Here is a 15,936-nt window from a genome sequence, read left to right as displayed (position 1 = left end):
TCTTATAGTTTAGTAGTGCTTAGCACAGTACTTTAACACCGAGTATGAAGTTTAATAAAATTCTCCCTCTTTGTGTCGCTGTTCTCTGTTCATGTATCACTGTCTGCTCTGTCAGTTCTCAGTCTCTCTCTGTTTTCTCTCCATCACACACTCACACACACACACACACACACACACACACTCACACACACTCACTTTCTCTATTTCCACAATTTCTCCTTTCTCCTTCTCCTTTTCTGTGTCCCTTTCTCTCCCTCTCTCCCGTTCATTTCTCATTTCTACTAGAAACCCAGATTGAGCAAAGATAGAAACCTGCAGAAGATTAAGGCTATTATAGGCCATCTTTTCTTCATTGACTTTTCTATTCTGACTTGCTGATCAGGACTCTTAAAGATAGCAGCTACATGAACCACTCACCTGGGTCAGCTAGAAGCCTCCATCTCTTCTCATCTCTGACAACTGAATGACATTTCTGCCAGCAATAAAAGCATGATAGTCATTCCCAGGAAGCAGTGACCATCTGGGGACACAGTCATTCCTCAAGTACTATCCCTAACTCTGAGAAGGGGAGTTCCAGAGAAGAGCTGTGTCAGACCCTGGACCTTGAAAAGAAGCTATGAACCTTGAAAGGAAGCATCAGGAGTGCCTGCCTGCCTGTTTGCTATACTCTCTTGTCTCTCTCAAGGCAAAAATTTCCTGGAGCTGAGTCCTTTCTGGCTGCCCTAACAGCCTCTGTGCTTGGTATTCTTGGAGAGTGGAATATAGCAGCTCTGGACATAGATATTTCAGGAGTATAGGTAAGTAAGAGAAAATGACTCCATGCTTCCAACTCCCTGAGAGGAGAGGGCTGGGCAAATTAAATCAATTGTCTTATTTATATGCAATAGCAAAGAAGGATAGGGCTTTGGTCCCCACAAAGGTAAGTTCCCTAGAGGGAAAAGTGGGAAGGGGGAAATATCTCCTAGGCAAATTCACCAGAGGCTGGAAGTCAGGGAATCTGGCTTTTTTCTCACACAACTACTGACTCTTGTGACTTTACTATCTCATCTATGATATTCCCCATTCACTCAGACTACTATGGTAAATACTTAGCAATGTTATTTAGGCTTCTTCCCTCTCTCCACTCAAATATCTAAAACATTAATGGTTTTTTAATTTAAAAAAAACTACTTCTAAAATCTTTATAATTTGGATAAATGCCATGACATGATACAATTCCAGAGAAAGGAAAGTAAAGCACAGTGCCCATTTTCTACCAGAGAGGTGATGGATTAAAAATATAGAATAAGACATACATTTTTATATCTGGTCAACTTAGGATTTGTTTTGCTTTACTATGAATATTTGTTATAAAGACTTTTTAAAATTCAAATGGAAAGAGTAGGAAGGAAAGAAAATAAGATTGTTAATTGGAAAAATAAATATAATTTAAAATTTTTAAATGAGCCTTGTCAGTTCTAGCTCCAAAATACTACTAATAGCATCTTGTGGTTTTGATTTTTTTTCTTACCCTGTCTACTTTCTTGAATTATTAGAATAATCACTTAATATTAAAATAAGAATACAGTGGATGTTTTCCCCTTTATCTGCCCTTTAAACTTCTATCCAATTAATATTTTTATGTTTAAAACTGACTATATTCTCTTCTGCTCAAGAACCTTCAGTGACTCTCTCTTCCTTATAGCTCAGCTTCCTAAACTGACATTCAAGATCCCCCTCACTAATCTTCCCTTCCTACCTTTTATCATCCTGTGATCCAAGAAACTGTAGCTTGCACAACAGAAAACTCTGGTTAAAAAAAGTCTTGGCAGATAAGCTAAATTAGTTTGGAGATAAGTTAGGAGATGTATACCCCAAGCATGTGAAGACATTGCCCACCCAGCACAATGAGCAGAAGAGAATACTTTCTTCCATTAGCCCTAAAGATGGCTGAAGCAAGCACTGTGGAACACTTAGAACATGGTCAGACATAGAAGTTGGCAAGGTCACCCACTATATTCTGGCCCATCACCAATCATCCTGACTTTTGTCTTGCCACTGGAAGACTCTGGAAGAGAGAGTCAGGCTGACAACTTTGTGCAACTCTGCCTCACTTGAATCCAATTCACAAGCAAGTCAAAACATCATCCCATTATGTCATTAATCCTTTTTGAAAATAAAAGATGAATCACATCTTATATTACTTCCCCTCACATAACTTGTGCTTTAGGCAAACTGTACAAATCACCATTTTAGTACTTTTCTTTTACCTTTTTTCATTCATTTCTATGTTATTATTATATTTTTATATTGTAATGTTTAGATGGTAAGTTCTGTGGAGAGATCTTATCGTATATAAATCCTACAAATTTCCTAGTTCTTATTCCAGTATTCTATATGTTGATGGAATGTAATTAATATTTGTTGAATTTGAGAAAAGTCTCCTGAAAATATTTCAGCTTATTCATTTATAGTTAGTGAAAATAAGTCAAATTCACTTTTCCTAAGTTTCCTAATATGTGTGTGGGGAGAGAGATGGAGAAAGAATAAGCCAGTGATTTGAAAATTGAGGGCTTTATCTCCAGAAACCAGAGAATCAACAGGGCATGAGAGAAAATTGAAGGACAATTGAAGACAAATATATAAAGTTGAAATAATGATTCAATATGTTAAGTCTTAAAGGCATGTGGTAGTTATGGCTATTCTGTATTATATCTTGGAGCAAGTCAGATTTACAAGATAATGGAGAAACTGAGGACATTAACTGTTCATCTCAGAATCAGGAAAGCTTGAAAAAGAAGCAATTGGCACATTTTAACTCAATTCAATTTTATATTTAGTCAGTGTTCATCCTATGTACTTGATCATCATGCTGATGTTGGAGTTGAGGAGAGACAAAGACAGAAAGAGAGAGGTATAGATGAGAGAGAGAGAGAGAGAGAGAGAGAGAGAGAGAGAGAGAGAGAGAGAGAGAGAGAGAGAGAGAGAGAGAGAGACAAACAGACAGATGGAGAGAGACAAATAGAGAAATAGAGGAAGACAGAGAGACAGAGACAGAGACACAGAGAGAGGTCATTGGACTGAATTCTACTTAGAGCCTACAAAACAAGCACAAATCATTTCAGGATTTCGGGAACAAGAGAGTTCTCAGAGTTGGTGAGGATCACAAAAGGTTTCAAGGAGGAAAAAATACCTTATTTGTGGCTTAAAAGAAGTAGATGTGAGGAAGAAACATATTACAGGAATGGAGGAAAGTCTATAGAAGATGCAGAGTTGGGAGATAGTAAGTTGAGTTTATAGAACAGCTCATTGTTAGAAAAGGAAGGAATCAAACTATGGACGATATCAAATGCCCTCTTTTGCATCTAATCTTAGAGTTACGAGCAATCCATAAGAGATTATTGATGAAGGTAAAATTCATATCTTAGAAAGTTTAATTTGGAAGCAAAGTAAAGGGTGGATTTGAGAGGTGAGAGATTAAAAATAAAGATGTCAATTAGGAAACTATTTTAATAGACTAAACATGAGCTTATTACCTCTCATTTTGAGAAGTGATGAGAAATTGAATAAGGTTGATAGCCAATAAACTGAAAAGAAGATGAAGGATGATACTATGGCAGTAACCTAAAGAGAAAGAAATAGGGAAACTAGAATTTGAAACTTTCTCCCTAGCAATATCAACAAAAAAGTGACCAAATATGACAATGTAAATTACATTCTGTATACAGTCCCTTACCTCTACCAATAAAAGAACTGTGACATCTTTGTTTCTCTAAGATATTAATCACTGCAATTAATTTTAGTTAATTTATCTAATTTAGTTTAATTTATCATAGTCTATATGTCTTATTTCCCCTTGATTCTGCTTTCTTCATTCTGTATCAATTCATATAAATGTTCTCTTGTTTCTCTAAACTTTTCAATTGATTATTTCCTAAAGTACAGCAATATCATTTCTTGTTGTTGAGTTATTTGTCATGTCTTTCTCTTTGTAACCCCATTTGAGATTTTCTTGACAAAGATGCTGGACTGGTTTGCTATTTCTTTCTCAGCTCATTTTACAGATAAGGAAACTGAGGCAAACAAGGTTAAGTGACTTGCCAAGGATGACATAACTAGTAAAGGTCTAAAGCCAGATTTGAACTCAGAAAGATTAGTCTTCCTAACTCCAACACCTAGCTGCCCTTGCTAATATTATACTACATTTATATATCACATTTTGTTCAGTAATTCCTTAATCAATTGCATGCCCATGGCTACCATAATACTAGCCTTCTACATTTCTTAAACATATGAATATGCTCTTCTATTATGTAACTATTATGCTACAGAATCTATGTAAGTTTAAGTAAATTATATACTGTTGCTGGAGCTATAAAACGATCTATCCATTATATAATAGAATTTGAAACAATGGATGAAAAGTCACTATGTTATTGATACTACTTGGCCTAGGAATGGCACAACTAGACTACATAAAAATATTCATATTAGTACTATTTGTGACAGCAAAAAAAAAAAAATGAACTCTTGCCCAGATACTTGGTTTTTGTTTTTTAAATATTATGGTGGCAAAGAACTTTGACTAGAGGTCACAATTAGCCATAGTTAGAATTAGGTAGATCTAGCCAGAAGTCAGGTTGGATCCAAAAATAGGAAAAGATCTTAAGAGTCATCTAATTTACCTGCTATCCCCTTTTACAGATGAAACCCAAAAGCTGAATGAGTTTACCAAACTAGTACATAGGAGAGCTTGGATTTAACCCCCAGTCATCTGACTGCAAATAGAGCATCCTCATACTTTCAACTGCTCTACTAGTTTCAACTTTATCTTTCAAGAGATATAGTATATCCTCTTTTCTTAAACACATTTTATTTCAAGGAGAACAAGGAGATACAGGATAAATGGAAGGAGATACTTGCAAGTCAGATACCCCTGTCCCAATTCAGCCTGAGCCCCACAGAAACGCACAGTTAGATAATTGATATACAAGAGTGAATTCAAGATATAAGGAAGAAGCAGGAGTTGAAAAGTTGGAGATTTGGATCATCATTTTCTTAGCCTCCATGTAGTTTCTCTGTTCTGTCTCTCAAGGGCCCAATTATTCCTTTACCTTGTAAAGTTGGTAAGATACTAAAGAAATTAGTGGAAAGTAATTATATCCTTCTGAGATTTAACATAACTTTATTCAGCTCTTTCTCCTAAAATAATCACTCTTCCCCCAGTTCCATTCAAACTTTTGCCCTCTCCCTACCTGATCTATCCCCAATGGAATACAGAGCTAGCATTCTTGACTCATAGATGGGCCATGGTTCGGATTTCAGAACAGGTTCTCTGCTCAGTACCTATGACCCCTCCAAAGCAAAAGCCTGAGAATTACACTATATTTCTCACCTTAAATCCAAATTTCTTATCCTATCATTCAAGCCCCTATATCAATGGAACTTACTACCCCAATCCTTTGCATTCCAAACTTACTCTTCCCAGCCCCATATGTCTTGTCTTCATGTCCCATGTCCCATAAGCTCTTGTTAATCTTCTTATCATCCCAAAATGATTTGTTCATTCTACTTGCAAATCTTTTTTCACTCATTCCTCCTATTCTGAATATACCTCCTCATTTTCTCATTCCTCCTTTTTCAACCTTGTCATATAATTTCAGAACATGATTTAAAATTATTTGCCTAAATTTACCTGGTTCTGACTTTTTTCATTATCCAGAGACTCAGTGTTTACTACATTCAAACCATCCTTTATTCTTTTATAGATACTAGTGCAAAATTCTGCAAAGAGCCAGGAATCATGGAGTAAAATTATTCAGTTTACCAGAATCTTAGGAGTCTGGTTGGTTCTATTTCCACAAATCTCTTAATCCATCTTCTTTTCTTCCTTCTCACAGCTGCCACCACTCTAATCCAAAACCTCATCATCTCTCACTTGGTCTATTACAGTACCCGTGGTAGAGAAGAGCCCTCCTACGTGGTCTTCCAGATTCCAGTCTCTCCCTCTTTCCAAGTCATCCTCCATGCCTTTTCATAGGCTGGCCCCATGTTTAAAAATATACTCCCCTTACCTCAAATACACTTTCTAATCATCTCTGACTCTTAAGTATTCTTACCTTTCCAGTCTGGAATTGTGTTTCTGAAAGTCAAGAACAATTTTATTTTGGTTTTGTATCTCATATTCCTAGCACATAGTATGTGCTAAATAAATGCTTGTAGACTGATTTACCATCTTATTCTCCTCTCAAGTATTTTCATTAACTCTCTATGATCGGTTGGACAAAATACAAACTTCTTAGCTTGTCTTTTAAGGTTATATGTTATCAGACTCTAATCTCTCTGATAGATTTATCTCACATCATTCTCCTTCCCTTTCTCTGGGTTTCAGTCAAACTAGTTTCTTGCTTTTTATTTAACTGTTTTGGTGTCATTCTTCATTAAATTGTAATCTACTGGAATCAGGAGCTGTTTTTCATTTTTATCTTTGTTTCTCCACATTTAACACAAAGTCTTAGAACTTGCAATTAATAATTACACTTCTATTAGGAGGCATTCCCATAGTGAATAGACAATTACACTTGGAGTCAGGGGGATCTGAATTTTACTCACACTTTACTGACACATTTTAGTGGCCAACTTCCCAATACCCCCAGACATTTCAGACTGTAAGCAATAGCTAAAAAGTTGCATTGTTAGAGGGATTTTTACACTAGGAGTTCCTTATACTGGTGATGTTTCAAGTCCTAACTCAGAAAAAAGGTAAGAAAAATAAATAAATTTGAAAGCCCAACACTTTGCACAGTACCTTGCACATGATATGAGCTTAATTAATACCTGTTGAGTGAGTGTGTGTATGTATTAATATATATATATACACAATTTAATTTATTTTCTATCACTAAATATATATACAAATTAATTTTCTATCACTAAATATACATATATATTTAATATTTGATATTTAATTTAATAATTGATTAATAGATTAATAACAATTCATTTGATTTTAATATTTAATATACTGATAGAAAATTAAATTGTAATTATGATCTAAGGTCATTAGTATAAATTTTTGTTATTTAAAAGCTGGGGAGTACACTGGATAGAGTAGATACAGTGTGGAGCCAGGAAGCTTCATTTTTCTGAGTTCAAAATCTGACCTCAAATACCTACTAATTGTGTAAACCTGGACAAGTACATAATCCTTTTTTGTCTCAGTTTCCTTCTCTATAAAATGATTTGAAGAAGAAAATATCTGCAGTTATCTTTGCCAAGGAATCATAAATGGAGTCACAAAGAGTCATGACTAGAAAACAACTGAACAACAAGTTTTCACAGCTCATTTCTTTATGTTAGCTTAGGTAACAGTTTAGAACTAATTTCTAAAAGTGTTAAACATATATTATCACAATGTGTAGAGTTTTTTGTCAGTAGGATTGCTGTAGGGATTCTCAAAAAAAAGTGCTAAGCACTCAACAGAAACCTAAATGGGAACCTTTGTCTTTATATCCTGATTCTGAAGTCTATATTAACTAGTGACCCTTAAAATATGCATCTTAGATATTGGGGTCTTCCAGATTATTGATTTCTATAAATCTTGTACAATGATCAGTTGACCTGTATTCACCCATAGAAACATAGATATTAACAATAACAAGTACCAAAGGAAAGGTTTACTCTTTAATAATTATTCTCTCTTGACATATATCCCCAACCCATTCCTTCTTTCTATCATCACCCTCTTTCCCCCCCTCCAATAAAAACCCAACTAACTGGCATTTTGAGCCTCCAATAGTGGTTACTTACTTAGTTCATTCTGGAATTAACTGATCTTCCTTTCTAAGTTTTACTGGGTACTCCCCTCTGCATCATCTCCAATTAAAAGTCTACATATCCCACGTGTGGCTTGGAATTTTGGATTTAAACCATTTGACCTTTATTTGTGCCTAGAGGAAATTTAAATTTCTTATGGACCCTACATAGTAGCCCCACTTATATTCTAATTCTCTCTGGATAGATAAGTTAGACATCAAGTCTAACAACTGAAGGATCAAGCACCAGATGAAAACATTTGACCTACAATCTGGCATCTGAAGTGTTAGCTATTCTGAGAAGCTTCTGTTCCATCTAGAAGGACTGGGGAATAGGGGTAAACATGAATTTATGACCTGTCATGCTAGGTTAGCTTCAATAGACCACAACTTGTAATTAGTCATAATTCTTCCTCTATTAAAAATTATAAAGTGCTTTAAGGTTTAAAAAGTACACAGCATCCATGAAAGATGAAGTGATACCCTTTTTAGAGAGTTAGATAGATAATGTCTTATCTTTCACAATAACTGGTTTTATGACTTTGGTCAAATCATTTAACATTAAGATGCTTATCCCTAGCAATTTTACAAGACTAGAAGGGGCTGACCTGCACTGGCAGAGAATTTCTTCTTCTGGGACTTAGGGAGCCATCAGTGAAATCCGTTCCCTCCCCGTTTGCATAATATCCCCTTGAAGTTATCATTGACATTATTATCTTTTTCAGATGAGAAAACTAAGGTTTGGAGAATTTTCTATAGTCACATGGATGTCAAGGTTAAGAATGGAACATGGGTCTTTTGACAGCTTTTCTACAACGCTTCTCTATGAAAACTTCTTAAAAAGGAGTGGAAATGGGCAACTTGGTACATTAGCTACATTATTAATGTAGAAACCAGATTTTAATAAACAAACACATAGCAACTTAGCCTCAGTATGGTTGATCATAAGGCATTTACTCAGAGTTATTATCTGTCTTGGTCACCGGCCACATTCAATGTGGTGCCCAATAAAAAGAATCCTGGCTCTACTGTAGAGGGTCTGAGTTTGGATATGATCTCAAATATTTAATAACTACAAGTCTCATACTTTATCTGTGCCTTAGCAGCCACACCTGTAAAATGGAGGGGATAATATTTTCACTACCCAGCTCACAGTGTTGTTAGAAAGGTATATCTAATTCAAATTCTGTGCTATTGTCAGAAAACAGAAAAGATGATAATCTGGTCTGGGCTGATACTGCCACCTGGTGGCCATGCTGAGGAATTATCTATCAGTACATTTCTTCCCCTTTGAGTAGTAGTGTCCAGGATAGACCCTCCAATTTTTTTCCCTCTAAGTTTCACCCGCCTGTTAATGTGACTACAACATTTTTTAAACCTGCAGACACATTAATCCAGCTTCCTTCTCTTTCCCCTCTCTTCCAAGTTCTGTCCAGGTATCTTAGGAAAATGGCTTTCCCTCTTTAATTCCATTCTCTTTGTGAATCAAACTCTAATAAAGGTTGAAAAGCATAAACTAGTATTATTAATTAAAAGGAGTCACATAGGCCTAAAGAATGAAATAAATTAGATGTGATAAAAACCCCTAACGTCCTTGAAAGTGCCCAGAAGTCCATGTTTGACATTATAACACCTTAACTACTTAGCTACCCTATTACTTCTTATTAAGCTTGTAGAAAAAGATTGTATTCACTTTTTTTCCCCTGAAGGAGAGCTGCTGTATGACATTGCTTACATATTAATATTCAATATGACTTAAATATTAAAATTTCTGTCCACTAAAATGTCCATGCTTTTTTTTCAAAGGTGTAGGAGATAGGGAGAGAACTTTTTACCATCTAACAATGGTCTTGTAACTGTGAATTAATTTATTCAACAAGTGTTTTCTATGTGCCAGGCCTGTATTAGAAGGTAGACCAAGGACATCTTGATTTCTGATAATAAGAACATCATTGAGAACCATAAAGTGGTAGCAAAAACAATTTGTATTGAATGGAAAATAAGCTTACATTTGAACATCCACTTATAATAAGTAGTAAAGATTTGTTTCGTTTTTACTTTGGGGCATGAGTGCTTAAAATCATTTTAAATTATCGTTGTTGTTGCTATTGGTAGTTTGAGGAAAATTAGATTACTTTAAAATCTCTTACACCACCATCTTAAAATAAAAGCGGCTTCTGCTTTGTCAGTCTGAGTTAAGGATGGTTCTCTAAAGGAGATTTCTAACCAGCCCAGTCTGACTTTGTAAGTCTTGGTTAGACTTGCCTTCCCTGAAATAATGAAGAAAAATCCTAATTTGTGTAGGGATGTTATCACTGAAAAAAGATCCATTGTCTAAACACTTCCTCTTCTCTCTTCAAAGCCCCTAACTCAAATCTATCACTTTCAGGGAGAAAAGACGTTTCTTCTTCTAAGTTCAAGCTTTGGGTACAAGGATATTCTATCCTTCTCTCTTGGACTCTTCTGTCCAGTTTGTTTTCATTTACCAGCTTCTGACAGGTTATTAGACATTATAATTATAATTTATCATTTATACATTATAATTATCCCTCCATTCAATCCTGCCTTCCCTTTGTTAGCCTCTGACAAGGTTCTGTGGTGGAAAAGGCTAGATTTCAGAGTTCCTGGATTCTAAACCTCTTCCTGTCATTTCTTCACTGTGGGATCTCTGGCATTTCCCTTCAATTCTCTTGGATTCATTTTTTCAAATATAAAATGAAGCAGTTGGAATCCTTGATCTCTGTGGACTTTTCCAATTCTACACCTATGATTCAGTTGGACCTATTTTTCATCATTTTTCTGATCTTGGATGATTGAATCTGCCATCTTCATACAACATACTGAGCTCTTCTCGTTTTTCAAACATTTTGAAGTTTCATTCTCCCTGTGCCCTAAGCAGGCTTATCTGTTCCTTATAATATGTCTCATTATGCTTGAAAGTTATTTGTAGTGCATATTCCTATGAACACAGGAAAGAGAAAAATTTGGCATTGAGGTCCTAGGTTCAAGTCCAGATTCTGTCAATCATTGATTATGTCGCCTTGTTTAAATATATACCTTTTGTAAGCTTCAGTATAGCTACCCATAAAATGGATTAAAACTTGCCCTACCTATCTCACCGAGATGTGAGGATAAATTTCAGTGGGAAATATAGTCTCCAAAGTGTTAACTTTAAATTGCTATGAAAAAGTGAGCTGTGTTCTAGATGTCTTTACCAAGTATTTGACTTGCCCCACCAAAATGTGTGGCAGTTCTAAATCTCCCTCTTCGGGCTTCTATCTCATTCAAATACTAAAGACACCACAGTTACAGATTAAACACCAAAATTTCCAACTCTCTTCCCATCCAAAGCTATGAAGATATCCATATAAAGGCTGGGAGAAAGAATTAAGGGAACTCTTTTGCAATTACATCCTCTATAAAGGTCAGAGATAAAAGAATAAGCTAAAAAGAGTCCACTAATTTAAGAAATATGGATTCTTATGGGACTGATTGTCTTTGGATAGAAGTCCTGAGCTTTGTTTTTTCTGTCTTTCTTAAATAGGCACTAATTCCTGAGGAAAGGCCTATGATCATAAAAATAAAAGAGGGGACCAGAAAAAGGGAAAAGTGCAAGGAATGATCAAAAGCCAGCCTTCTAAAGGCATTAACCTCAGAGACAGTTCAAAGACATGTTGCCCAGGCTTCTCATTGTAACTAATCAGAAGAACAAGAAAACATAGCTTAGGGTTGAACAGAGGATAATCTCCTTGCATCCTGCTATGCAGGTCTTTTCCCCATATTCCTGGGTAATAAAATATTAATGTCACATATGACCATAGAAGAAGAGTAGGATAGATAGATAGATAGATAGATAGATAGATAGATAGATAGATAGATATAGATATAGAGAGGATATATATATATTTAGATAGATAGATTAGATAGATAGATAAATAGATATCCTCCTCTCATTCTCTCTCTTACTCTCACTTACTTTCTCACTTACTCTTGTTCTCACTCACTTTTTAAAACTTTGGTGTGCCCCCTCTCAGATTAGCTGACAGGAAAAAATAATGATAAATGTTATGTGGATGTGGGAAAACTGGGACGCTAATACAATGATGGTAGAGTTGTGAACTGATCCAACCATTCTGGAAAGAAATTTGGGATTATGCCAATCCCAAATTGGCTATCAAACTATGTATACCCTTTGATCCAGCAGTATTTCTACTGGGCTTATATCCCAAAGAGATTATAAAGGAGGAAAAGAGACCCACATGTGCAAAAATGTTTGTAGCAGTGCTTTTTGTAGTGGCCAGAAACTGGAAAATGAATGGATGTCCATCAGTTGGAGAATGGCTGAATACGTTACGGCATATGAATGTTATAGGATATTATTATTCTATAAAAAACAATCAGCAGGAGGATTTCAGTAAGACCTAGAGATAAATTACATAAACAGATGCTAAGTAAAGTGAGTAGAACCAAAAGAACATTTTACACAGCAACAAGATTATGTAATGACCAACTCTGATGGATGTGATTTTTTCAACAATGAGGTGATTCAGGTCAATTCCAATAGGCTTGTGATGGAGAAAGCCATCTATATCCAGAAAGAGAACTGACTATGGATCACAACATAGTATTTTCATCTTTTTGGTTTGCTTGATTTTTTTTCTCATTTTTGCCTCTGATTTTATTTTCTTGAGGAAATACATATAGAAGAATTGCCATGTTTAACATATTGGATTACTTGCTGTCTAGGGAATGGGTAGGACGAAGAAAGGGAGAAAAAAATTTGGAACACAAGGTTTTTCAAGAGTGAATATAGAAAACTATCTGCATATATTTTGAAAGTAAAAAGCTAATATTTTTAATAATAAATACACAAATTTTGAAAAAAAACATTCGTGTGTCTATCCTAAGATTTATGTTTGTGCTATCAGGATTCACACAGGTTCTTCGTCAACAATCAGTATTTTCCTTAGATTAAGGGCTATTATTTTTTATAAAACAGTCCCTCTCCTTTCCCTGGGACACTGATTTTTTTCTTTTTTCTTTTTTTTTATTCTTTCAGCTCTATAGAAAGACCTTGTTCCTACTGACTGTGAAGCTCTCTTTCCTTTCCAGTATACTTCTGACCCATTAGATACATGGTTAATTTTCCATACAAAAATTTTATGTCCTGACTTTTTCCCAAAACTATCTATTTAAATGGGGTTCTGTCATAAATAATTTGTTATAAATTTTCTCTGGCACTATTCCTTAGTCAGATGTGAGGCATCCAGAGTGAACATTTTCAAATATGACTGGGTAGAGGACTACATTCAAAAATACATTCTGAGCATAGGATGTATTTAGAACTTGGAACATAAGGATGCACATATCCCTATATACGCCTATAAGGAACATTGCTCAGGTAATCTGGCAGAGAGCTACAGGACTGCAATAGGACAAAAGAAACTGAAGGAATAAATACAAAGAATAAAATTATTACTATTTTAGACGATATGACTATTTACTTAAAATGTCTTAGAAATTCAGCTAAAGATTGAAACAATTGATAACTTTGATAAAGTAGTAAGATATAAAATAAAGTCACAAAATGATCATCCTCTCTGTATACTGCTAGGAAAAGACAGCAGCAAACTATAGAAAAAGAAATTTCATTCAGACACTAATATGTGAGGATGGCACAACATAGATGTATAGTATGACTAAGTGTTCATAGACAGACTATTAACAGGCCAATAGAAACAAACATATGCCCCTTCCCTTTCCAAGTCCCTCAGAATCTTGTTTAATATACCAACATCTATAAAAGGATGCATGCATAGACTTAAGAACAAAAAGCCTGAACGACTATGAAGCTGTATGAGGAAGAACTTGGGAATACACGTAAATATCTATCCTTAAGCTTTACCTTTTGCAAATTGAGTCAGAGGGGCAGCTAGGTGGTGCAGTGGATAGAGCACCAGCCTTGAATTTAGGAGGACCCGAGTTCAGATCTGGTCTCAGACACTTAACACTTCCTAGCTGTGTGACCCTGGGCAAGTCACTTAACCCCAGCCTCAAAAAGAGAAAAAAAAAAGAAAGAAACACGCAAATTGAGTCAGGCATGGAAATTTATGTCTATTTTTCTTTGTCACCGAAACATCTCTATTGTCTATTCCTATATGAGAAAAATGCTGAAACCAGATGAATTAAATCATTTCATCTTTCTTTTTTTTAATAGCATTTTATTTTTTTCAATTACATATAATTTTCAACATTCATTTTTGTAAAATTGTGAGTTCTAAATTTTCTTTCCTTCCCTCTGTTACCTCTCCCCTCCCTAAGATAGTAAGCAATCTGATATGCATTATACATGTACAGTCATTTTAAACATATTTCCATGTTAGACTTGTTGTGAAAGAAAAATTAGAACAAAGGAGAAAAACCATGAGAAAGAAAAAGCAAACAAACAAACAAAAAGAAAAGGTGAAAATAGTACCTCAATCCACATTCAGCCTCCATAGTTCTCTCTGGATGCAGATGACAGATATAGATATATCATCTAAAATGACATCTTAGATCAATGTATTACTGAGAAGAGCTAAAACTATCATAGTTGATCACCACATAATCTTGCTGTTACTGGTACAGTAAGTTTCTGCTTACTTCACTCAGCATCAGTTCATGTAAGTCTTTCAGAGCTTTTCTGAGATCAGCCTGCCCATCATTTTTTCTTTCCCTTTTTTGTGAGGCAATGTGAGTCGTAGAACCCTGAAGAAATGTACTTGAAACAAGGATTCTTACAACAAGGTGTTAATTCAATGGAATTTGTAATATTCTCTCTAAAATGTAATCTCTTGTTGGGGTTTTCTTGGGGTCTCTGGAGGCAGCCTTAGTTTCAATTCAGTAATCACCACACGTGCAACCAGGGCTTAAAGTACAAATCCTTTATTGTCTCTTTCTGAGTTTTATCTCCTTCACTTGAAACTCAGCTAGTTTCTTTAAAGGACTTCTGGAGTCATTGTCTCCTTCAAAATCTTTTCTCCTTCACTTGGGGCTCGGCTAGTTTTTCTGGAGGCCTTTGGATCTTGGCTTCAGTGGAGAAGCAAAGGACAGCCTGCCACCACTTCTCTGTCTTCCGTAGTTCTCCTTCTGGCTGAGTTTGTTCGAATTTATATCCTCTCTCATCATAGGTGTGAATCTTGTAGTATAGTAAGTACTAAGCACATGTACTAAACTAAAGAACTGTTAAGCTCATGCTAAAAAAAAACATTGTCTCTATCGATTCCACTGACTTAGCACCTTGTTTCAAGTTATGGCCCATAACAGAATTGATAAGACAATAGTTATTAGTTTAGCATGGTGATTAATATGTTCTCTAGTTCAGTATGATTGATTTAATCTTACAACAAGATATTAACTCAGTGGAATTAATGATTCTCTAGTTTACATGTACTTAGTATAGTTACTATAGTATATAGTTAGTATACTATAGTATAGTGCTTAGTATTTATACTTAGTATATATACTATATATTTAGTATACTATACTATATACTATAGAATTTAGGATAGTTTTACAAGCTAACACCTATTCTACAATTCTACAATGACACCTATGATGATGTACTTACAATAAGGTATATAATATAATATAACATAATATAATATATATATGGTATATACAATAAGGTATATAAGAGCCAATAAGGACTGAAAGAGAGACTTTCCATCTCCCACCATCCTGGTGGTTCTCCTGCCTCCTGCATTTCTCCATTGAGACCAAGACCCACCTGAAGGTCCTCCAGAAAGCTAGCCCAGCCCCAGGTGAAAGAGACAGACTGAAAGAGATAATAAAGACTTTGGACTTTATTCCTGCCTATTCTCATGGTGATTATTTTGCTGAAACCAAGGCTGGTCCCGAGACCTCCAGAAAGCTAACCAGAACATAAGTCCATGGACCCATTTTAAAATTTTTTAAAATTCATTTTAAACTTAGTACATAATGGGAAAAGAAAAAAAAAAGACATTTCCATGTGCACAAAAGAACATAAAGTGAAGATTCAATATAAAACAACAAATTACCATTTCAAACTATTTACTTTAAAAAAAAACCTATGCAATAAATATTTTACATTATTTTCAAAGCTATCCAGCCTTTCTGTGTT

The 15,936-nt window shown here is 35.1% G+C and overlaps 1 protein-coding gene across 1 annotated transcript in view; it reads left to right on the top strand.

Moving 5' to 3' along the window:
• Positions 1–473: 473 nt before the first annotated feature.
• Positions 474–15,936, top strand: part of PIP (prolactin induced protein) — a 38,675-nt gene continuing 23,212 nt past the window's right edge. The window contains exon 1 of the mRNA XM_074272270.1: positions 474–797. The gene's annotated coding sequence lies outside the window, so the exon portion shown is untranslated. The remainder of the gene's footprint in view (positions 798–15,936) is intronic.

The sequence above is a fragment of the Sminthopsis crassicaudata genome, chromosome 5 (genome assembly GCF_048593235.1).
Source record: "Sminthopsis crassicaudata isolate SCR6 chromosome 5, ASM4859323v1, whole genome shotgun sequence".
Taxonomy (NCBI): domain Eukaryota; kingdom Metazoa; phylum Chordata; class Mammalia; order Dasyuromorphia; family Dasyuridae; genus Sminthopsis; species Sminthopsis crassicaudata.
Note: the sequence above shows the minus strand (reverse complement) of the source record. Positions and strands in the feature narration are given on the sequence as shown.